This window comes from Anser cygnoides, chromosome 24 (genome assembly GCF_040182565.1).
Source record: "Anser cygnoides isolate HZ-2024a breed goose chromosome 24, Taihu_goose_T2T_genome, whole genome shotgun sequence".
Taxonomy (NCBI): Eukaryota; Metazoa; Chordata; class Aves; order Anseriformes; family Anatidae; genus Anser; species Anser cygnoides.
The window spans coordinates 2,564,957-2,589,699 of NC_089896.1; the positions used below are offsets into that span (position 1 = coordinate 2,564,957).

General features: G+C 47.3%; 1 long non-coding RNA gene across 2 annotated transcripts; it reads right to left on the reverse strand.

Moving 5' to 3' along the window:
- Positions 1-5,273: 5,273 nt before the first annotated feature.
- On the reverse strand, positions 5,274-20,867 carry LOC136786891 (uncharacterized). 2 transcript variants are annotated; one of them, XR_010826438.1, is made up of 5 exons: positions 19,834-20,867; positions 19,540-19,687; positions 17,334-17,580; positions 16,462-16,625; positions 5,274-11,143 (listed from the first exon to the last, which is right to left on the reverse strand). It is a non-coding gene; the product is annotated as an uncharacterized lncRNA (long non-coding RNA). The 2 variants fall into 2 exon arrangements; XR_010826437.1 differs by lacking the exons at positions 19,540-19,687; positions 19,834-20,867 and having other exon boundaries at positions 17,334-19,175.
- Between the last annotated feature and the right edge of the window lie 3,876 nt (positions 20,868-24,743).

Here is a 24,743-nt window from a genome sequence, read left to right on the forward strand (position 1 = left end):
GGGACTGTAACCACGGTAATTAACAGTGTTTGCAGATTTTAGTCTGGCTGGCAATAAGATTTTACACAGTGTATCTTCCACAGAACGATTTCTATTACTTCGAGCAGATAAAAACTGACATAGGTTCAGAATGACTTGGAAAATCAATAAGCAATAAAACTTAGCATGAAAACAAATAAATTACCCCAATCAGAAAAAACACTGAGAGACCGTCAAGCTAGTTAGACAGATGAAGTCAAACGTCACTCCAAGAGAGGAGCAGTTGTTAACGCAGAGATGCCAGGCTCCATTTCAAAATATTTTCTCAACTTCTCTCTCTCTTTAGGTTTGGGCTCGTTTCCATCTGCCAAACTCAGTCTGAATCAAGCACAAAAAGATACACAGGCCATAAAATATTTCATCTTCCCAGAAGGTATTTTCCTTTGTTTTACTCATCTGTAGTGAATTTAACATCCGGAGGAGCTCAGCAAAATAGCTGGGGGTCAGGGGGCATCGGGCTGGCTTGGAGACCCTGCACTGATGGCGAAGCTGAAGCCCACCATGGCACGGCGTGTGAGCTGGGCTCGGAGCTGCAGAGGTGCTGGGACGTGGGGTCTGCTTGCATCGCAGACCTCCCGCCTGCCCTTGCTGCCTCCCAGCCCTTGCTCCCTCCTGTAGCATCGCCCTGCCTAAGCAGGGAATGAGGAACTGACTTCTGCAAGTGATTAACTAATTAAAATGCACTAGGACAATTGCAATTGAGTGTCTGACTATAACCTTCAGCTCTAGCTTAATTAGTACATAAACCTTGCTTTACGCCCTGTGCAAAGGAGTGAATTTAATACACTTGGAATTATCTGTTCAGCCTACCAAGGAGGGTACCAACAGCTCACTCTGCTACCGATACTGCTCCTCACCCCACTGGGCTGTGATCAGTCACTGATACCTTACAGGGCACTGAAGGAGTTTAATGATTTTAAGTCAATAGGGACTGGGCTAGGAGAGCACTAGCCAGGATGATGGCATTACATGGTGGAACAGTCTCAACCAGTTTCCAGCAGCATGAGAAATACATTTGTATTGCTTGTAATCATACGTTTTTAGCTAAATTAATCACTGCACTAAAGCTAGTTTTGGTTCAACAGAATTGCACCATGCAATGCTTATTCTGAGTTTGACCCTCTGACTTTATGCAAGCTAGGTCTGTGAATGTTGGTTATGGGGAGAGGGAAGAATTATCTACTTGTTAGCACTGGGGGCTTTGCAGCAGAGCTGGCTGGGCAGGGACATTTGGTGGCTTTTGTGAAATATTTGGGGGTTAACTTGATAAGAATTGTGTTTTCTCCGACTTATTAACAAAAGGAAACTGGATAAGAAATCATTCCAGTTGGAACAAAACATTTGCTTCATTTGTAGTCTTTGTTGTTCAGTTTTCTAGAAAGAATTTGGGTGATAAAACACCATTTCAAAATAAAATATCATAATGTTTCAGTATGGAAATTTGAAGTGGGGGAAGGAGACCAGCAAGCTGAAGGGAATTAACTCAGTGCTAGCTTGTGCCATATTTCTGGTTGACCAGGATCTGGATCTTTGAACATAAATGTCTGAGCCCAGCTGTACCTGGAAGAGGTAACCTAAAGTCCTTGCTTGGCACGAGCTCCTTGATGGACCTCGTGTGAGCCACTTGGCTCTTTAGACCTCAGTGAAGGGCAATTTCAGAAGCTCAGGGAAAAAATGTCACAATCTGTTTTCCACAAATGAGTAATCCATATAATGTTTGTATCTAATCTAAAGCTTTTGTTTACATCAGTTCATTTTGGTTTTGACCTTTTCATCCTTAATTGTTTTTTCTCTTTTTAAATGAAGTTAAATTATGAATCAGCTTAAACAGAAAATTAGAGCTTTTAATTAGTAAACTGTTGAAACAAGATGTTTCAGAGTACAGAACTTTTTGAGCACCTCAAATTATCAGTGGGTCAAAATGGACCTTTTCCTTTGAAAAATTCTGGTTCCAGCATTTCTCAATGGGGAAGAGAAAAGGGGATTACATGGACAAGCTTTAAATATTTCTGGTACCTGTAGTAGCTTTTTCGAACCCCTTCACATGCTTCACTTTTACCCTCCCACACACACTGCTGAGAAACAAATCCTTTGGAAATGGAAATCAGGCTTGAAGTAAACAGATTAGTAATGGTTATTTGGTAACACTTTATTAATTAAATGTCCTAAATACATTTAAACCTAGGCATTTAATTTAGATTTATAAGGATAATTTAGATTTATAAGAATAGTTATTATACATTACATATAGTAAATGCCAATTGATTTTTATAGACAATATTTACTGAGGTGTAACCACACTGCAAAATTTAATTATCTTCATACTTTGTTAAGAGGACAGCACTGAGGTTTCAGAAGCAGAACATTGTGGAAGGGCTGGCAATGAAGGGAGATGCTCTTGGTAATCCCCCCTTGGAAAGCCAACCTTGTCTTGCCCCATATCAACTGGTGTCATTTCATAAATGCAAAGTAAAAAGCTCAATGTTCAGCTTTCAATGGGACAAGTGATGGGAAATCTTTTGCATCTTTGTGCTCTGGCTGTTGGCTGCAGCAGCGGCCCAAGGACTGAGAAAATGGGTGCTGAAGCTGAAGCTTAGTCAGCCTCAAATTCCTTTTGGTAGAAAGAAGTGCCATGGGTCCCACTGAGTATTTCCTGCCAAAATGATGCACCTCTAGGCTCCATACCTGGGGAGGAGGAAAACCTGGTACTTGGTAGCATCACTCATCATCAAAAGAGCTAAAGCGTATGGAAAATACTGTCAGTGAAGGCAGCAAAGTCAGTGTTTATGAGCAGAAGAGAACATTTCAGATTTCTGCCATGAAGAACACTGACTTGTCATTTTGGTAATGTTTGTGGGTAAGGAGCCACATCAACCCATCCCCATACTGGGAGAAAAACATCTACTTTTTCAAGTTGTCAGAGGTGGGGGGGTCTGAAATGGAAGGTGTTAATCCTTTTGTTCAAATGACTTTCTATTTTGCCATTGTGTTCATTTCATTAATGGGGTGGAGGAAGAGAAGGGTATGATCTATATAGTCATTTAAAAAACAAAAATCACCATTAAAAAAAAAATCCATGTTTGTCAATAACAGAATAAAACAAAATCTGAGAAATTCCTTCAGGGCACAAAACCTCTTTCCTCCCTATCTCTAGTACTTTCGCCACTTGAAAAGCTTCCGTTTTCTTGTTAGGCTGTGTGGGAACTCATTCACAAGTCAGGTCAGGTCTGCCCTCACTGTTTTGGTCAGAAACGACCCAGGACTGTGCGAATGCTGCCAGACCTGGTGAGAGGGACCACAGCAGCCAGCGCGCCCAGAGCATCGTTCCCCCAGGGCTGCTGATGAAACCGCACGCAGAACCGACGTCTGCAGCAAGGTAGCCTGGCTGTATGCGCAGACTGGGGGGCGAGAGGCTGAAGAGCAGCCCCGCAGGGGGGGATCTGAGGGTTCTGTTTGACAGCGAGTTGAGTAAAAGGCAGCAGTGAGGCCTAGCAGCCAAAAGGGCCATCCGCACCCAGGGGTGCCTCAGCACGGCATAGCTAGCTGGTAGAGGGAGGGATTGTCCTGCTCCGCGTTGGTGCCTTAAGTGCTGTTTGCAGGTTTGGGCACCACAATATAAGAAGGACATAAAACTATTCAAGAGTGTCCAGAGGAGGGCTATGAAGGTAGTGAAGAGTCTGGAGGACAAGACGTGAGGAGCGGCTGAGGGCCTTTGGTTTGTTTGGTGCAGAGCAGAGCAGGCCGAGGGGAGGCCTCATGGCGGCCTGCAGCTCCCTCACGAGGGGAGCGGAGGGGCAGGCGCTGAGCTCTGCTCTCTGGGGACAGCGACAGGACCCGAGGGAACGGCATGGAGCTGGGACAGGGGAGGGTCAGGCTGGGGGTTAGGGAAAGGTTCTGCACCCAGAGGTGGTCGGGCACTGGGGCAGGCTGCCCAGGGATGTGGTCATGGCTCTGGGCCTGCCGGAGCTCAAGGAGCGTTTGGACACCGCTGTCAGACATCGGGTCTGGTTTTGGGGTGGTGCTGTGTGGAGCCAGGAGTGATCCTTGTGGGTCCCTTCCAACCCAGGCTATTCTGTGATTCTGTAAGGCTGTGGATCCCAGTCCTTCAGCGGTGGGGACCTGTGGCAGGTCAGTGGAACGTGCTCAGTGCAGGAGCAGTCTGCTCGGGACCTCTCACTGCTTCATTTTGCAAAAGTTTCCACAAACATTTGATTCATTTTCAGTTCAGGATGTTTCATGCTCCATAAGATTTAAGCAAGAACAAGCCTGGAATCTCAAGCAGAGGCCAATGAGTCTCACCTGTGTTCACGTCAGCCCCATAAATCAGCCCAGGCACTTAAACAAGTTCGTGAACCTTCAGGAAACTTTAAATGAACCTGGACTGAATCTCCAGGCTAGGTGCGCTGTTTTCCTAGCAAATAATTCACAACATGCAGCTCAGCTGGCAAGATAATGATTTCTAAAGCGAAAATAATGTAAAGCACTGATATTATATGGGATAAACACATTTATAATGCAGTTATGCTGAAGAATTTGCTGGTGTAATCTTGGAATGCAAATTTGCCTGCTCTGACCACTATGACTTTCCCCACATTTTCATTTCTCTCAAACATTACAAGTACCGAAAGCATACAATTCTTGCTGAAATTAACAGTAACCCCAAAATGCTTAAAAACCTCTGCAAAACCCATCCTATCCTGTGTATTCTGCATTCCGTCTCTGTAAGATGCAATATTGCACATTCTCCAGGTGAAAAGTGACCCAGTGCTGTATGAGGTGATTTCACAACTAAACTGCTCGGGGCTCCTGAGCTCAGCCCAGCACCAGCACCGGGCAGGGCTGAGCGCGCGGCACGGGGGCACTGTGGGGGGAAATCCCTGTGCACGGGGGGCATCTAGCAGGCAAACGAGATCATCCTGTTCAATCTGTAACTGAGATAATCACTTGGAATATGGGCGGTTGAGTTCATGGAGGAGAAGCTTGTGTGTGCATGCGGTGCGTCTGTTCACGTTTCCGTGCGGATCCGTGAGCTGATTCCGTGGCCGCGGTTTGGGATCGGCCAAGCTCAGTGATGATGTTTTTAAGGAGGCCAGGTTTCTGTTCCCAGAAGCATCAGTCTTTGTATGTAGTATTGGAGGGAAGGCAACAGTTCAGGTGGACTTTAGGAAGGAGCAAGGCCAGATGTCCACGCTGCCTTCACTGGTGGGCACGGAGCACATGACATGTCAGAGCCCCTTTGCAAATTCCTGGCCTAATGGGAAGCCAGACAGCAACGCAGTCTGAAATGCTTCCTCCTAGGTGTGCCCTGGCAACAGCATTGGTTGTTTTTTTTTTACGTGTGTTTGTTTGTTTGTGGTTTTTTTTGCTGAAGTCTTAGGCAGCTCAGAGGAATTCGGATTTTAGTTTGCAGACGTCCTTCCATGTGGCTGTATAGGACAGCCTGGGTGGCAGAAGCATATTTTTGGGCTCAGGAGACCAAAAGTCTCAGCACTGTGCCGTGCTATGACACAGCCTTTCAGCGTGTGGCTCAGTGCCTAAGCAGCCTGAGACTCTGTGAGCACAAAGGAAACTTGGTAGGTGCGTGGTGGTTCATGCACGGGACCCAGACCGAGATCCTTGGTGCCACTTTGCAGGGGGAAGGAGGACAGAGACTGATTGGGCACAAACACTTCTCTGCTGTCTGCGTCTGCTGTTCTGGTGCAATTCTGAACTAAAACATCACTTCCCAGGGCAACGTGCTGTCCCAGGAACCCAAACCTTGGCCCAGGATGGCTTTGCTCAGGAACAGTGAGCGCTGCTGCCATGTCTGAACCAGCTTTATGCTGAGAGCATTTTACTTCACCCCTTGTCCTCTGGGAATAAACAGTCAAAAATGATGCTTGGACAGGGGAGCAGCCCTGGAAGCGAGGCTTTTCTCTTTTGTTGGCATTAGAGAGAATGACCAGGCAGAGAAATAAAAGGAGAGATAAATCTCGCGCACACGCGCACAAATATTGTGATGAAAATGAAGACAGTTCTGTTGTGTGAATGTTTCGAGGAGCACAGAGCACTGGGAACATGTTCCAAATGTCAAATGGATTATACTCCAGTGCCCTTATTGTTTCATATAATTCTCATCTAATGTCACCCCTGGCAACAATAATACAAGTCTCAATATTCGCTTTGATGGAGCCTCACTGAATATTTTTAAGCAATGAGGAAGTTGCCAGGGGGGGTGAGAGAAGGAGGGGCAGACGGGGCGGGGGCTGCTGCTGCACCCAGCACGAGGGTGACAAAACAGATCCCCGAATTAAATCCATCAGAAAGATTGAGTTTGCAATTTCAGGGTCTCTGACGCCTGTGCTGCTGCAGCTTGGATAGGCTCGCATTTGAGTTTTAATCATGAGGTTTGTCTCCATTGGAATACAATTAGGGAGCCCTGAGCTTGAAGCAAACAGATTGGAGGAGCAGAGTGAGAGCAAACACAGGAACATGAAGAGGGACAAATCATCTTAATTCTGCCAGCCTGAACGGAGCTGTCACATCACAAGGTCAGGCCGGAGCGAGCTGATTTTGCGGGAAGGAAGGATGAAATGGCTAGGAAGGTGGCAAGCACAAAGAGGCAGCTTGGCTCATCCTCCGTTATTTGATTGCTCTTTCGACCCCACAGGTTTTCATAAAGTTGATTAACAGATACAGGAGCCAAGCCCTGAGGCCCTAACACAGTGGTTAGCCGCCCTCCTTCGAAGGCATGCTCAGGCTGCTGCTGTGAGGACGTTGCAGCATTGCTCTGCGGCACCAGCACCGGCACCGAGGGGCGGTGGGTGCTCGGGGAAGGGACAGCAGAGCCCCACCTCTGCTGGGCCACCTCTGCTCGTCTGCATTAGGGCAGCAGCAGCTCTGCTGCCAGCCCAGAATGATCCACAGGAAAGTTTCTCACCTTATCCCAGTGCCAGCCCCCCTGTGCTCGCACCACTAAGCTGAAAGGGGAAGAGCCCGTCCATGCGCGCTAGAAGCTGCGTTTCTGGACGTGGCTGCTCCTTGCACAGGAACAGCAGCACTGGTGCGGGAGAGGTGCTGGCGAGCGACTTTTGGCGCAGTCAGGTAATGACAGGACAAGGGAGGATGGTTTTAAACTAAAAGAGAGGAGATTCAGATTAAAGGTTAGGAGGAAATTCTTCACTCAGAGGGTGGTGAGGCACTGGCACAGGCTGCCCAGAGAAGCTGTGGATGCCCCATCCCTACAGGTGATCAAGACCAGGTTGGATGAGGCCCTGGGCAACCTGATCTAGTGGGTGGCATCCCTGCCCATGGTGGGGGGCTGGAACCAGGTGGTCTTTAAGGTCGCTTCCAACCCGAGCCATTCTATGATTCTATGAATATTCTGCTTAAATGCTTTGAGAGACTGCTGACAAACCCAGCAAAACTGGGGTTTATCTTCTAGGAGTTACAAATCAAGCACTCCTCCTCCTGCAGCACCTCATCTCAGAGGCACATGGGACCACAGATGGGACCAGGACAGTTGCAACCTTTTCTGTCTGAAATCTCACTGGCCAGGGAGCCATCCTGTGCTGGGTTGGCAAGTCCTCCCCAGGGGCTGGACCTGCGAGAGTAAACGGGAATTAGGAGCGTTCAAACTTTATTCAGTGCAGGCTCTGATCTTCAGAGCATGAACAAAATCTCATTACAGTCAGTCACAAAGTTTATGTCCATTTGACCTGAAAGGAGGCTCAGACAAAATGTTTGTACAGGAAGAATGGAAAACACTTTCAAAGCAATTAAATCAGAGAAAGATGGTGAGCCTTTCACTGAATTCTCCAAGAAGTCTCCCCGAGTAGATGCCACAATCTGTTTCAAATTGGTGCTGTCATGCCAGATGCACAGACCTGGGACTGGACAATTCCGGGCCCATAATATTTGTAATCTCAGTGTGAGGCCTCTCTTCAGTGTCCTGCTGTCTAAACTGATTGCATAATGTTTGCCTTATTCCAAGAGCCATCATATGTGACATGGGCATAATGTTTCGCTTCTTATTTCACCCTTAAATTATAGGAGTTTCACTGAGCTCTATGATTTTTGCGGTCAGTATTACAGGCATCACTCACAGCTTGCCTTTTTCCCTCCCGTCTCTAATGCCACAAGGTTTCTTTCCTTCAGTGCCCTCCATCCTACAGAGACCTAGTGTGAATTAAAAAGGCTGCTTGGGGATGAACTGGAAGGACAGACTAACATAAAATGGTTAGAGGTCCGGCGTCAAATGGGTGTGCGGAAGAGCAAAATACTGTCAGCTTGTGCAGTTATAATCTGAATATCATCTTATGGTTATCTCCTTCGGTTTCACTAGAGCAGCCGCAAGACAGGATTCAGGAGATGGGGTCAGCACCCGGCCGGCTTCTGCCCATGTGTGAGTTCCAGCTCGTCAGATCCTGCTCATCTCGGGGCTCGCCCCATCACCTTCGTGCCCCCTCTTTGGTTACAGTGCTTGGAACAAGCTCATCCCTGATCATTTCCAGTCCGAAGCACATGTGTTGTGTAGGATCTCTCTGCGGTGAGAGGAGGTGTAGACAGGACCTGCACAACTATTTCAGGCTTGGATGCCACATTGCTAACAGGTAGTGAGATAAATCCCACATTACATTCTCTCTCCAGCCAGTGAAAACAGAAGGATGTCCTACGGAAGTCTTCAAATAGCCTAACGCTTCCTGAAGTTGCCCATCTCATGCTATTGACTGAGAGGCCGCCCGTACTGGCTTGCATCTGAATTTAGTTGCACCTCTGAAAGCAGGTGTATGCAGGCTCTGTGGGTCATACCCTGCAAAAGGACCTTTCGTTCAAGCTGGGTCCCCAAACAGTATCACAACAGCAATTTTCATCATCATAAACACGTACACGATCAGAGTAATGGAGAATTACGATATATGAAACCTAGTGTCTTCTTTAGAGGGTTCTTCCCTTATTCTTCCTGCTGAAATTCAGCTGCTGGGTTTGGCCCCAAGTCTTCAGCCCGTGGTAGCTGAGCAGACAGATAACTGTTGGAATCCCTCTTGGAAAATTTCCCCATTTCTGATGAACGACACGAGATGATTTAGCTTGGAGTAATCCACTGCCGGTACCCGAGGTGATGTCCTTCCTGTGCCCTTGCTTCTGTCATCCTGCTGAAATGCAATAATGGCCAGCCACCTGCACCTTGTTTTGATGCCGCTGATATTTCTTATTCTCTTTGCTGCTGCCTGAGGGTATGCACCAATCTGTTAATACATATATAAATATTATCCTTGTTAATCCCTCAGAGAAAAATAACATCAACAAAACTTATTACCATTTCCTGTGTGGCTGACTGAATAATGTGAACCAGATGATGTTTATATTTAAAAAATGAAAATACCAATAAAAGTAATTTTAAAAAGTCACCTCTTGGTATTTTCCTATAGAAAATGGGGAAATAACAGAGACATGCTACATCTGCATGTTAAAATTCAGCAGAAACAAATGGTCTTTATTACAGCAGTCACAGTGGTTACAGCCATGATGGCCCCATTTCAGGGTCACACTCCTAATTTTAAGTGCATTCCTAAATTTTAAGCATTTCTGTAGGATGTGCTTAATACATCAAGAGCTTGTGAACACTTCTGGCAGGAGGTCAGAGCTACCGGGTCTCAGTTGTGTCCTTCACAGCACCGAGCTGGCGAGAGAAGTCTGTTGCTGGAAAAAGCTGGTGTAACTCTTTTGTGTTCAGTAAGGCCACGCTTATCTATATAGATTTACGTAGTTCTGGAACTCAGTCATCCATACCAACAGCACAAAATTGAAATAAGGGAAAAAACAAACAAACAGTAAAATCGCACTTAAGCCTCTCCAAATAGGACAGAAGCATCCCCGTAGCTGTAGGAATGGCCCTCTGCATGTTACACTTCGGGCAGCGAGGGAACCCACAGCAAATACCGTCAGCAGATGATTCTGGTCCCCTGCAAAGACACAAATTTATCTGATGCTCTTTAGAGAGTATGTATCTGACCAGATGTTAAGCTCAGAAAACTCTTTCCAATTTCCTGCCTTTATCCATCCATTGCTTCCCAAAGTTTTCATCTTTAGGCTATAATTATTGCTGATTGATCCCTTTCATTCGATGATTTCTTGTTTTGTTGTTTGTTTTGAGTCTTTGAATTCTGTAAGCAAAATCCTTTCTGCCATTCCCGGTCACAATCATAAAAGAAAGGCCCATCAAGGGCTGAAAACGGAATGGCCAAATTATAAATCAAGGGTGCCCATCATCTTCCAGAAATGAGAATAATCAGGCTACTTTTCTAGCGTGATGAAAATAGAGCTCTCCATTGCAAGTGCCTTGTGTTGCATCTATGAGACCCCAGCCTGATCTGTAATTGTGAACTGGCTACCGTCCACTTACAATTCTGCTGCAATTCTCCCGCTCGCCGAGGTTTCGTTCTGAGCTCCAGTCTAGCCATTTGTGTGATCAGACGGGACTCTCAGCTTGCGTTAAAAAACAATCAGTCGTCTAGTGCTTATGGCTGTGAAAGGAATAATGTTTAAAACACTGCTTCTTGAAGAGAGAGAGTTAGACAGCACGATGCTGGCATGGATTTCTCTTCTGTGGAATATCTGTTCACGTCTCTCCACCTAGCTAGTTGATTGTGTCTTTCTAAAAATTAGATGTGATAAAAATTAATGAAAAGGGGGGTGATGGTCATTCAGCAGAAGGCCTTGCAGCGCATACATTTCATTCTGGCCTTTAGTTTAGGACCAGAAGGGGCTTAAGTTTAGTGTTGAGGGGGTGATTTTGTCCTCGTAAAAGCCCGCTAGCAACTGGAGGGCTCAGCCAGGTGAATTTAGGGCAGAGGAGCGTTGGTAGCACCCTGCTGGGGCTGAACGCCTCCAGATCAGGCTCCATCCCCTGCATGAGGCTGGGCTGTGCGCTGTGCTCCCCAGCCCCAGTCCAGCTCATCAAGAAAGACGGCGGTGGGGAAAGGGCTGCAGAGGGTGATGGGCGCCCGTGCTCTTCCTCCCCGTGCAGCTCCACAGCCCAGAGCGATAGCAGCAGGGTTCGAAAAGTTTCCTTCCACCGCTGGAATGACACAAACTTCTCTGGCAGGGGCACAGCTCCGGCGTGCTGTCAATGAAACAATTCAAAATGATAAAAGGGCTATCTTGGTTCAGAACACTTCGGTTGAGTGAAGAGATAAGCCCCCCTTTCATCCGAAGTCATTAACGGCTCAGCAATTTCAATGCTGTCTCCCCTTGAAATGTATGAATTTTTAATCCCTTAATTGCATGTTATCCTAAACACCACGTGTGCTTTCTTCTTATTTATCCGCTCGCTTTTGTTGTAACAGGTAAATGCGTTTCTGAACTCGCTTTTATTGGGAACAAGCCCATTGTTATCTCGCTCTGCAGCAAGCCAGGGCGGGCTGCCGGCCCCGGCCGCTGCGTGGCAGAGGAGCGGAGTCTCCGGTGGCTTCTCCATTCAGGATCCGCTCCGGAGGAGAGGGGCTGAGATCCTGGGGTGGGCATGGAGGCCTGGGAGAAAAGCAGGGTTTTTCTTCCCAGCCTCTGAAATGGCTTTCGCGATAACAGAAAAATTAATTACTGGGGAGATTACCGAAAGAAATATTCTGCCGATATGATAACTGTGTTCATTTGAGACATCTGTTGGGTTTTATTTGCGAAGAAACTCCTGTGTTTTGCTCTTGGAGCTCTGAATGGCTGGTAATACAGCTATTGTTGCAATAAATATGCATTCATTTCCGACCTCAGGAACATTTATGGAGCTTTGTCTACCCTGACTTGAATTTTTAGGAGGCTGAACACAATGGCTCATGCCAAGATTGAGATCAAATTTTTTCAAAGACCGGGGAGATTGGAGCCAGGGATTAACTCTAGATCACAGGCTTCATAATTATAATAGGGCTCACGTAACGGAAATAATCAACAGAACAAACCATTCCTAAAACATCTGACATTTGCTGGGAGGAAAAACGAGGTAATTTTTCTTGCCATGAAGGATCTATCAGTGGTCCATGGTGACACACATCATATTTATTTTTGAACTGTCTTCAGTAACTTTCCTGTTGTGGATGTATTTGTTTCTTGCCTGTGGACTAAGAGTAAATAGCCTGTGAAATTCCAGCCGAGTCGCAGGTTTTGCCTGAGACTCCATTGCTCTGCTTTTGCATTTTTACCTGCACTTGTACAAATTCAGTGTATAAAGCTGTTAAATGCGGACCCTGATGCTCTGCACTCACCTTGCACTTTGCCGCAAATTGATGACATAAATTTCAGGCCAATGAATAATGTGGGCAATGGAGTTGAAGGCCAGAAGATATAACAGGAATTACTTAGGTGATTTCCTCCATAGCTCAGGTCACACATGGAGTGATTCCTAAGCTGGAGGACATTAGTCTTCCCATTATGCAAGGCATACTGGTTCAAAAGTTCAACTGTTTGGCAAAATTCACATGCCACTCTTGTGCTCTGTGCGAGGAGGGAGGATATATTTGGATCTTGCAGTAAGATGTCTGCGTACCGAAAGTGTGCATCATAAATCTGAGAATTTGCCCCTGTACTTGAGCCTATTCCTTCCTCTGAGCCAGACGTCTGAGTTTTTTTGGAAGAATCTGAAATGTCCGTAGAAGATAGAGGTGTGGGGTGGTGGGGGGGTTGTTGGCTTTCTGGCAGAGGGGAGTGCATACTGCTGCTGTCCCGCTTCTCAATTTTTTGTTAAGAGTTGTGATGGATTTGTGAGTACAGGTGTCATGGTAACATCAGGGATGTCACCTTTTTCTTTTCTTTGACCTGACTGGAACTGAAAAGTACCAAAACGCTCAGAAATCTGCATTGTGGTCAAATTCTGCAGATTCGGCTAATCTATTGAGAGTTGTGATAAGGGTTTGAGTGGAGTCCAGCACTGATCTGAAAGCAAACATGACTGTGAGGACAGTTAGGCTTCTGGCTAAGCACTTTAATTGCTGAAATCAGCATGAAGCCACCTGTTACTGTCTTCTGGGTCAGGATTTTCCCCTAAATGAGGTCTGATTCTACTAACATTTAGAGGCTTTCGGTACTTTTTTTGGCCAAGAACAAGGATTAGTAGCTGAAGCTAAAGGCTGTGCTTGTTTCTCCCTGCCTTTATTATGTTAATATAGAGAGCATGCATAAAAAAAAAAATATAAGTGGATAAAACTTCTGCATGTCTGTGCCCAGCCTTTGGAGGACAATATAATTTTGACCCGAATTCTTCAGCTCAAAGGTGCTTTAGGGGGTCAGCAGAGCTTTTAGAAGTCCTCCAGGACGGGAGGGGCCTGGATCCGCGAGATCCAGGAAGATGACAGAAAAAGAAGTATCTTTTGTGATTCCAAAATCAAATGTCTCAAACACAACAGCAAAAGGCAAGCAGAAGCACGCGAATGGTTACGGCCGGTTCTGGACCTACTGGATGCATCCCGCGGCCCTGCCTCCATTTCAGCCTGCCACACACAGAGCCAGTGATCCAGAGCCAAGCCACGCCAGGTCCTGAGTTCTCCTTGCTAACAGAAATGATTTGTAAACCTCTTACTGACTCAAAATGTTAAATGTAATAAAGGAAATGTTTTCTTAAGCAAGCTGTTCGCAAGTCAAGACCAGATGTATGCTTCATACTGGTTAATATCCAGCATGACATGGCTAAGCAGGTGTACGGATATTAATGTCTTCGTATTAGGATGCACAGTAAATATGATTCTAGCAATATCACAGGGACCAATTGGCTATTAAGCTAGAGGCTAATTTGTTTCTTTTTTTTATGTTGCAATAAATCTTAGTTTTCTACAAAGCCTCGGCAAATATTAAATCAAATCCCTTTCTTCTCTTCCCCCCTCCTTAGTTATTGATTGGGGATATTATATATCAACTAACCGCAAGGAGAGCACGCCATAACTCTGATTGATCGCCTGTATATTTCTGGCACTAATTCTGTGACAAGCGCATGCTTTGCTGCCCACCCTTGTCTGTGCTTTATGTCAGTGGCCTTCTCCCCTGGCCCATTCGTAGATTAAAAGATGAGAAGAGCATGATGTATGAGGTCTTTCTAGGTGACCTTCTGCCGGGGGAGTTGGGTACCCTACTGCATAGGGCAGACAAATAGTTCCCCCTCTCCCAAAATAATGTTCCTCTGTGCAGAAATATGGCTCTTGAAAACAGAAGGAAGGAAAAGAGGTAGAGGGGAGAGCGAGACAGAGAGAGGGAAAGAAAACAAGAAAAGCTGCTAAGCTTAGAATAGGAATGGTGGAGGTCTTCAAACAGGGTATGATGCATCCACCGCTAGGGTCATAGAAGTCTCTGTGTAAATACCAGTTGCAGCAAAACACTGCGTCTTTTACCAAAATGCCCTGGTTTGGGATTGGTATCACCTGCTAATTTACACAACCCTTTCCCTGCTGCCCATCCCTGCAGCACACAGAAGGATCTCATTGCTCTTCGGCTCAAAATCTTTCCTTCCCTATTTCTTTTACAGGGAGGACCCCAACTCTCCCCGAAAGTGTGTTTCAGATCTTTGTTGAGAACAGGGAGACTGATAGAGAAAACCATTTCTTGCCTGTGGTTATTTTTGCCGTATTAAATAACAGAAGGAAATGCTGTTATGAATATAACATAATTCAGAATCATCCCTTAGCAGATTTCACTTTGGTGGGATAAATTTATCCCTGTCATATTTCAAGAGCTGTCCACTGCCGATTCCTAATGAATCAAACCGGCTCTGGATAACAATAATTTCTACAAATCTGCTTATCTGGGCTAAATGTTTATCCCTTTAGCTGTAAACCTCTTGATCCAAAATCATTGTTATAAAACATATGCAGGGAGTGTCCGCAACAAGCATGTAATTGAAAGGCACTTACTAGCTCAGTTGTTACAATGCTCAGTAGAAAACCAGGAACAGGAATTAAAGAGCCTGTTACCTAAAGATTCTCTTCTCCAAGATAACACATGGAAGGCTTTAAAATCACTCCTTTAAAAAAATAAAACACGACGTAGGGGACTGGAGGAGAGCCATTTGGTGAGTGTGGGACACAAGCAATTTGTGCGGTGTGATAATACACCTTCTGGTGGGATGAGCATATACTTTAAATTCAGAACCAAGAATAAGTCATCAGAGACAGGAAGAACATGGGAGGAAACAGTCTAAAAGAGAAGTTGGAGGAACATTACTCTGAAACAAAAATTCTTGGGCTAGATGGCTGATCGAAGAGCAAGGAGGAAAAATGCTGACTGTGGTCTGTAATTAATCTGTTGGGGATGGCTAAAAAGCCTCTTGCTTAAATTGTAATGTATAGAGTAAAAGGATTGATCAGACTGATATATCTCAGATTATAGTTTTTGGCCCAGAAAATCATAAAAAAAAAACTATTTCCAAGCAAACGCAGTGAAGGAAAATAAGAGGGGATGTGCCAAGTGCAACCTCTTAGCTGGCGATATGTGAAAACCATTGTGGCAGTCCTAGAAGAGACAGCCAGGGATTATTTTTCCAGAAAGTCTCCTTTGTCTTTCAATTTAAAGCTCATGCACTACGTGAGCTCTTGGGGCCCCTTTCAGGACCTCGGTGTGATACTTCTTGTAGCGATCCAAGGGAAAAATATTGCAGTTCTCATTGAGGCCCACCGGAGAGGGATGACGTGGGAGGAACCAGCTCAGTGCATCGCTACGGAGAGCTTTAAAGGGCTCTCCATGTGGGATGGGGATTCCAGCATCACCCATCAGGCTGGGGATGTAACAGCTAAAGAAGAGCATTTCACTGAGACTGGGGGCTCTCGGAGTGCTAAGAAACGCCACAGCCAGTGCTGCTGTCCTTGCGTGGCTGTAGGATGAGCCACTTGGCCAGCCCAAGGACGCAGGTCACCAGGAATACAACGGGACGTGAGGTGGCAGATGGCCCGTTTCTCCCATTATTTCAGGTAGACCGGACCCACGTTATTTACAGCTCCAGAAACCAACAGTCGGGCCTTGGCTCTCATTCATGTGTGTCACTTGGTAATTTGTCTGCAGTGGATATTGCTTCAGTAGCATTCATATAAACAAATTAAGGGAGGAGAAAGCAACAAATGCAGCTTAAGACTAATTCCCCTCCACCCACTGAATCACTGAGGGCCTTTAAGAGTGTTCACAGCCAAATTACACTCCGGCGCACAGGATTTAATTTGCATCTGCCAACTTCAGAAGGGGGATTTAGTCGGATAGGGCATTTGCATTCCATAAAAGGAGCTGATCTCTAATTAAACTAATATCATGTTGGAGTTTCCGCAGTGATAACTGGGAAGACAAAACTCTCAGGACCAGGCAGGAGGAAAGAGCAGGATCAGTGCAAGGGAGAACGTCTCTCTTTAAAAAGCCAAATGCATATGAGCGTATTTCACGGTATTGGGAGGGGTTGCCTGTTCTGTAGAGAGTAACACGTACCTTGTACTTGCAGAACTGTGCAAGGTCTCGGCACCATTTCTGTGGCTTTTGCCCTCAGAAACGCACGCTGCTTGCTCTGCTGGGAGTTGGGCAAGGCGGTGTGGGCACACTTAGTGCCGCAGCAGTGACCTGCTGCGTGGGGTGCTTGCAGGATCAGGACTGTCCTGGAAAAATTAAAAAAAAATAAATAAATCCCTGTAGTTCTATACACTCCAGCCTTTCTTTGTATGTGAAGTGAAGACGACTTTGATTTTCACTCTTCAGCCTTGATTAGGGCACAGCTTGGTATACATCCACAACTTTAGTCACGCCAGTTTAGCAAGAGTGCTATGAGGGTTTACAGTTAACGAAGTAAGTCGGAAAGCGCCCACGTGTCTCTGCATACCAGCATCCCCAGGCCCACCACAGGACGATGCTGAGTAGTCCTGACAGCCAGATTCCATTGAGCAAGTGCAGAAAAACGTATATCAACAAGCTAAGCAAAGATCCATGTAAAATTTTTCTTTGGTTATGCTGAATCAATGTATATTTTTTTCTAATTCCGGCTGAATGCCATGTGGAAATTCTTTCAGGGCAGCTCAGGCCACAGGAGATAGGAGTATTTCTTACCTGCCATCAAACATTCAGGAAAATCAGTAAACTGTGGCAATTATTTTCACGGATCAATAGATTTTAAGGCCAGATAGGAGCACAATAGCAACGACCAGCTCTGATATCCTGCTGTAGAAATAGCAGAGTGATTCCTTTCCTGAGCACAGCTCCATGTGCTTAAACCAGAACGTCTTCTAGTAAGACATCCCAGCTTGATTTAAAGACACCAGATGATGGGGAATGAACACCAGCCGTCAGTGAGCCCTCTAACGATAACTCACCCTCCTTGTTAACCCGGTGCTCTTTATTTCCTCTTTCAATTCTTCTAATCTTCATCTTCAAACTACTGAAAGCAATCTGCTGGGTTGGTGAGCTCCTAGGACCAGATGTGCACCTGCCAGAGGTCGTCCTTGTTCCGCAGCTCATTTTGGGCTCTGATCAAGTCCCAGTTTACCCTTCGCAGCAGCGTGCAAGTCCCTTCTCAGGATGCGTTCCACTTAAGTTGATGTCTTGCCTCTGACAGCACATCTGGGGAAGACATAACTCTCTTTTAAGGCAGAATCAGAACAGTTAGCTTCTCAAATGGCCGTGCCTCAGAGGGAAACATGGGCCACACGCTCCGGTTCCTCCCAGAGGAGCAGTGGTCGCGTAGCCGGCGCTTGCCGTTCCCCTTATCGACCAGGCGTGTGTTATCTCCCTCCGCAGCGAGCTGGGTCACAGCCCCTTGGGTCTGCTCACAATCACAGAACCCATCCAGTCCTGGAATACTGTGATGGGGTCCTCCCGAGCCTGCCCTTGCCTAGGGTGAGAAGAGCTGACGCTGTCAGTCTGCCTTGGTAGGGCAGGTTCTCCGGCCCTTCGGTGGAGTTCGTGGCCCTCCTTTGGACGCTCTGTCCGCCTGTTTTTAGATCGCAGGGGCCAGAACTGAGGGCAGCCTCTCACGTACCCAGCGTGCCGTGTCTGCCACACCAAACGGAGGTGCTAGGGCACGAACTGAAGTCCTTGGTCAGACAGCGAGCGTCCGTCTGTCCAGGCGGCCAGGGCAGCAGGAGGTACACCGGGATGTTTCTGCTCCAGCCCAGCTCCTGCTCGTGGCTGGTTTTCCCCCAAACCACAGCCGACAGCGAGATCAGCAGAGCAGCCCTGTCGGGCACTGAGGGAAATCCCAGCCTCATTAAAAGCAAGGAGTTTTGTTTTTATCTCTGATGAGACCAACATTTCATTTGGAAACTTCAGAGATGAGAATATTCATAGCCTTGTTATGCATGCTGCACACAAAAACTCCGGTTTCTAATGAAAAGCCCAGCTCCAGATCACTTTTACATAGCTAATTTTAATATCATTTTTTATTTATTTCACAGTGAAGTGCATCTGGCTTACAGTACTTACCCAAGTAAATATCCCATTTCACCTCTCTCCCAGGAAACAGATGTACATAGATCAAACCAAGAAAGACGACTGTTTATTTTTTTCCCCTGTGACTCAATCCTTTGCATATGCCACAGTGTGTGGCATTTTCCAATCCTCAAAGAAGGCAAAAACACACATGACATTAAAGCTTGCTTTCCCAGAAGTTAGTGTTTTTAAGATGAAAGCGCCCAAGCAAAATATCCTTTGGACAGAAATAAAACAGGTAACTTTTCAAGCTAATAAGAAATTTGTGGTCAAGGTCTGATCTCCGTTACAGTGATACACATCTGGGCTAATTTCCTACACAAGATAAAAGCCCCTGCCGTATCTGGTGGGTGAAACGAATTCTCTTGCGAGATAAGCCAGTTTTTAATAAACTCCCGTAGCAATCAAAGCCCCCAAACCCCTCGGGATTTGCATTTCCCAAGCTTCTGAAAACGGCCGTAGGGTGGAGTGGTTGTGGGGCTTGGGGCTCGCTGCTGGGGCGAGGAGTTGGTGGGTCCCAGCTCGCGGACTGCGTGTCCCCGAGGGGTGTGAGAGGCTCTGTACCCACGGAAACCTTTGACAGATGGGTTCCCCTTCAAATCAGCTCTAGCAGGACAAGCAGAGCCTGCTCAGTTTCTTGAAGAAGACAGGCAGACCCGGTTTCCCCAGGAGCTAAAGGCAAGGCTTGCAGTCTCTCCTATGTCTTAGCGTCACCCAGCAGAGGCACAAGGAGCTCAAACGCCTTCCCCTGCTTCTTCCCCCCCCCGAAGCAGCATATGGAAGACAGCAGAAGGGGAGGGAAGACCGTGTTGTTACGGTGCCACAGGGCAGCCAGCCTCGGAAATGGCGGGGTTTAAATAAATAAATAAATAAAGGGGAATTGTAATCGTGGCTCAGCGAGCCTTCAAAAGTATTCGAATGTACAAACTTCCTCGCGAGGAGGGGGGGGGGGAAAAAAAGGCAACTCGTCAACATGCTCTGCATGCTGAGGCTCCCGTTGTTCCAGCAGGCTGCAGGCTGCTGTAGGAGATTATAAAGCCAGCTTGATTTCACAGCAGGATGCAGGGGGACGTGGAGGGGAAAAAACCATACCTGTGCAATTCCAATTAACATAAATTAGCAGGGCCTGCTCTGCGGAAACAAACAAACAAACAGCGTTGGTGGGAACAAAGGGCAGCGCGGGGCCAGATTGCTTCTTGTGTGCCATTGAAGCCGGGAAAGCGCAAATGCCAGCGGTGTCCTGGGGGAGGAGAGGGAACGTGAATCCAGCCGGCGAAATGCCTCCAAAGCTCTCCGGGTTTGTAGGGCGTGTGGGTGGCTTGGGGGTGCATTTGAGCTCCCTGGTTCAGCCCCAGAGCATGAGGAACATCACCAGATTCATCCCACCTGGGTTCAGCTGTCCGAAATCGGGTGCCTAAAGCAGAGCTGGTCACTCCTGGCTTCTTCAGCGGTCGTGAGGAAGAGCGCGGCGTCCCCAGGAGGTGACATCTCACCGGTCCCCTGCCAGGTGCCAGGAGAAACTCAGCCTCGGGGTCTGCTTTTGAGGTCTCTTTGAGCACCCGTGGCTCCAGCTGTCAGCAAGAGGAGGGGCCAGGCACGTCAGACACTCTGGATCTAACACCAGGCATCTGTTTGCATCTCCAGGTGCCTCAGCACCTTCGCAGACCTTGCCGTTCCTCAGCGGCAAGGTGAGGTGACAGCACTGCCCTTCTTCAGAGCCGGGCTGCGCACGTGAATGCACGATAGGTTGCGAAGGGTTGGCAGCGCTCCTGGGGCCGGAGGGCTGGAGTGTGCGCGCTGCTGAGTGCTGGCACCCAGACAGAGCTGAGCAGGACCCGAGGCTGGGGCTGAAGCAGGCAGATGCAAACTCCTTGCCCAGATATTTGAAGGGGAAGGAGCAGTGACAGGAGGTGGCAGCCCGGACAGGCTCATGTTATGCCCTGTGCCTTTCCCGGGGCCGGGGCTTGAGTTAGGAGCTAAGCTGCAAAGCCTGGAGGGTTTGTGAAAATAGATTGTCTGGCAGTCTGGAGATGAGTGAAATCGGTTCATATGCAGTTCCTAAAAAGTCCTAAAATATGCAGTCAGATGGCCTCACACCAGCCTTCACAGCAAAGAAACCAAACCCCATATATCTCATTTTCTGCAGTATCGGATTCCAGTGCCGTTCTGACCCCCGGCTTTACCCCACTAAAAGCTGTGCTTTTCAGTAGCTGTAGAGACAGAGCCCACGAAATCAGGCCCAACCGTTCCAGTGCCTTGGTTCATATCCTCCGATGGAGACCTCAACAGTACTTTATTGATTTACAACCAGCAGGATCGGGTCTTCTTTTCATGCGTAAAATATAAAAATTACTGCTTTCGCTACCACTTGCGTTATCTCCAGTTAGCTGCACTGACATGATTTGTTCTCCCATAGTCTCTGTTGCATAACTAATCGTAGCCAATAAATATAAACACAAAAAATAATTAGCTTAAATCAGCTAGCAGCGCGCGCCAAGCACATCCATTCAATAATGGAGAGGACACGCAGATTTCCTGAGATTAAAACATTTCATTTTTATTTCAGTTTGGGGTTTTTTTGCTAAGTCTGAGGAGCTTTGGGTGCAGGTAGGGGATGGAGGTGCGTCTGGAAGGACTGTAGCTACAGTGACGTGCACCCAAATAAACCCTGTTGGCTCTGTGGGTATTTCAGCGTTTCATTCCGTGTCAGCTCTGTTTATCGCTTCGTTCCAGGAGATCCTAACATTTTGACATTCCCAGAGCGTATGTCTGAGAATTAATGAAATATCGAAACAGGTCCCCAGTAAGGGCTGCCACTTGCGAGGGGGGAAGATGAGCAGAGCCCCTGATGCTGCTGCTTATTCTTAATAGCACTGAAGCTGCCGCCCCAAGGACTAGATTGCTGGCGCTAACCTAATGGTGGTAATTAATGGGGACATAATATCATTTCCGTGAGTTGCCTGAAAACAAAAACGGAGGCGGGCTGGCTCAGGAGGAGAGGGGAAGGCAGGAACGGTGCCAGGAGGAGTGCAGGAGGCGCGGGCAGGGTCTGGGTGCTGGGTGGCAGTGGAGGTGCCCGAGTCCTCAGACCGGCTCTCAGCGCCCAGCCGTGTATCTGCTCCTTCGCCTTCATCAGACGTGTTAGCAGGGTCAGTGCCCAAGTTCTGGGCTGTCACCGCCAGTGTGAATCTGGAGGCACGGGGTTTTTTTTTTTACCTTTACTGTTTATCTTCTGGGCAGTACCTGCCATCACCCACTGGTGGAAAAGTGTAGTTATTACCTGAAGGTTTCCTGGCTGCCCTGCTGCCCTACTGGAGCACGAGGCTATCCAGCCACAAAACCTGCGTGGAGCGCTGCCAGCACTTGGAGTTTTTATTTGGGAATGAATTGGGCCGTTCCAGCCTTTGCACAGAAAAGCCGGAAAATGTGACCGAGGATACAGCAGGCTGGTGTGTGATGCAGGAGACAGGGAGCCCGCTGCTTATTACCTCTGCAGCCCTCCTGGTATTTCAGCCGCTCTGATGACTTGGAAGGTAGACACAAACTTTCTGAAGGTGTGGGATCGGTAATGCTGCCTGTGAGATATTGTCTCCATGAGAGCTATCCTTTTACGTTTAATTTTTAAATTTGCTGGGTTTGTGGTTATTGCGTCTTACATCACCGTCTTTATTTCGTTTGCTTTATTTCCCTGGGGCTGAGCTTTGCTAGCAAAGTGTCCACCTGTGTGAAAAACACAGCAGGAGCCAGGTGTAGGGGTAAGTGTGCTGAGCATCTTTCTGCAAGCTAGGTGAGGATGACTGGACCACGAGATAATCCCCCCATGTTTCTAAATTTGTAGTTAATTCATACCAGTGTCCATAAATCTGGCTGCTTCTCCGAAGTGTCCGGACTCTCTGACTGTAACAAGAGGGCCTAGAAAAATCAGAGGAAGGCGCCTTTATCCTGAGAACTTCATTTGCTCCTCATGATCCAAACCGAGAGGTGAAAGGAAGTGTAATGAAGCTTGGCCATGAGCTCCTCATCGAGGATTGATCCAAGCCTCTTTCAGACTGACCTTGGCCGCTGACAAGTTCGGGGCCAAAGTAGCAGTGGGTTATAGGGAAGGGGGAGCGAGGATGGGGATGCTGGGGGTCAACAGAGCCACCACGTGCTCTATCCTGCAAGATATTCAGACTTAGGAGGAGTTTCAGCAACATCCAGCAACTAGTGGGAGGTTTCCAGTGGATCTCAGGCATGTGCTTTGTGCCGGTCCTGTCGCAGGAAAGGGTTTTGCAACTCGGAGGAGCAGCCGAGCTCTCCCCAGAGCCGCAGCGTGTTGCTGTATTCGGGCAAATTCATTCTGGAGGCAAAGCTGTAGGTCTGCAGAAAGCTCTGGGCCCTGATTATTTATGTCACGCTTAAAAGTTGGAGTTTTCTCAAGCAGAATTGAAACATTGCACAAATATGCCAATTTACACATCATTTTCTATGGGAAGCCGAATTGTTTCATTTCAGCGGTCTCGTTTCATTTCAGTGGTGTCCTAAATCTGTTGTTTCAAGACAGTAAATCTGTGGTTTTTCTATATTATTGTTATGCTTCATTTCATTTGATCAGTTTTATTATATCATAATTCACATTGTCTCATACTTCGGATTTCATATCACAATGTTTAGGATCATCTAAACAACATTTTTACCTCGTCGGAATGATAAGTTTTGAAATTAGTGAGCTCGGATGATGTACCCGCATTGAAACAAGCCACTGTGCGATGTCCAATGCAGAAAATATTCAGAATTCCTGCTACACCGTTTTTTTATTATTATTATTATCATTTAGACTTTTCTTTCTGAACCAGAATGAAGTCCTAATGGGACATGGTAACGTTTCCCGAACAATTGGAAATCCCATTTTCAAGCCAGTGACAATCCTACCCCGCAGTGGTCTCACAGCATCCCTGGGATGTGCAGGGCAGAAGTCTTTCAGTATCGGGTTTGTGAACGACTCCTTGGGATCTCACCACATATCCCCCTTTCTCCAGCTATCAACCTGTTCACGCGTGGGTGTACGATCATGTCATCTCTACGGTGAAGCACTTTGCAGGTTTTGACAGCGCTCTTTTTCTTTTTGCTGTAGCAACTTCGTTTTCCGTAATTTTACCATCTGCCACTACGAACGTGGGTAAGCCATCCTCCGGCACAGGGAGAGCTGGCGGGGAATTTTTGGTTGCAAGGCTGGGATCGTGAAGGATCCACTCACGGATCTTTCCAAAACCAAACCCTTTGGGCAGTGTCCGGTGCGGACAAGGAGCCTTGCCCTCGTGGTCTGGATCTCGTGCTCAGCGGTAGCCCTGGGGCAGCGCTTGCACACGTAAGCAAAATCGTGCTGTCAGTTTCCAAGCCCTTTAGATTATGGGCAGATTTAAAAATGCGAAGTCGTCAGAGCTTTTTAGATTTTATATTAGCAACTTGCATGCAAATACATGCAAATAGATGTAAATAGACAGACACTTCTTGCAACCTAGGTTATTAAAGGAGCTGCCGCTCATAAGAGGATTTTCATAATAAGGCTAAGGATCCCACAACATCCATTAAAACACAGTTTACTGTAAATTACACTAAATACGGGGTTGTTATCCCTGACAGAGCTTTGCAAAAGGAAGGAACAGGGAGGGAAGCTGTTCCTTCCCACATCATCTCCTGTCTCTCTCCACGTCTTGCGGGCTCTTGGCAGTGCCAGCGGGGCAGCCCGGTGCAGAGGAGAAGACAGTTCCTGTGGCTGCAGCAACCCCCGGGGCAGGACCCACCAAAAAAAGCCACTGCCTGCTTTTCACAGCAACGTGCCGGGAGCTCAGCCGTGCCTGGCCAGGTTGGTGGCCTCATGGCAGGAGCCCCAGGAGAGCAGGTGACGGGGACTGCCCTGCTCTGCTGACACAGCCACCACCTTGCAGCACCGCTGCAGTCTGTGTGCTTTCTGCAGCCCATTCCCTCCTTCCTTTGGCCTCGAAGCACCCACCAGCAGCCCCAAACCATGCTCCATCACCAACACCTTCTCTCTTCTTCCCATCTCCCCACGTCCTCTGCCTCACCACACACCACTGGGTAAACATTTGGGGGATTCAGCTTGCATTAGCAGACCGGTCACACTCAGGCACGGCCCCACAGCCCCCAAAGCCTTCCATTGCTTCGGCTGCGACCGCTCCTTGCTCTGCACTGGGACTGGGGGGAACATACTGGCTCCAGGTGAAGTCCTCCCAGTATCTACGGGAGTGAACAAGTGGGGGATCAGGACCATCTTTTCTACATTTTGTCTAATAATC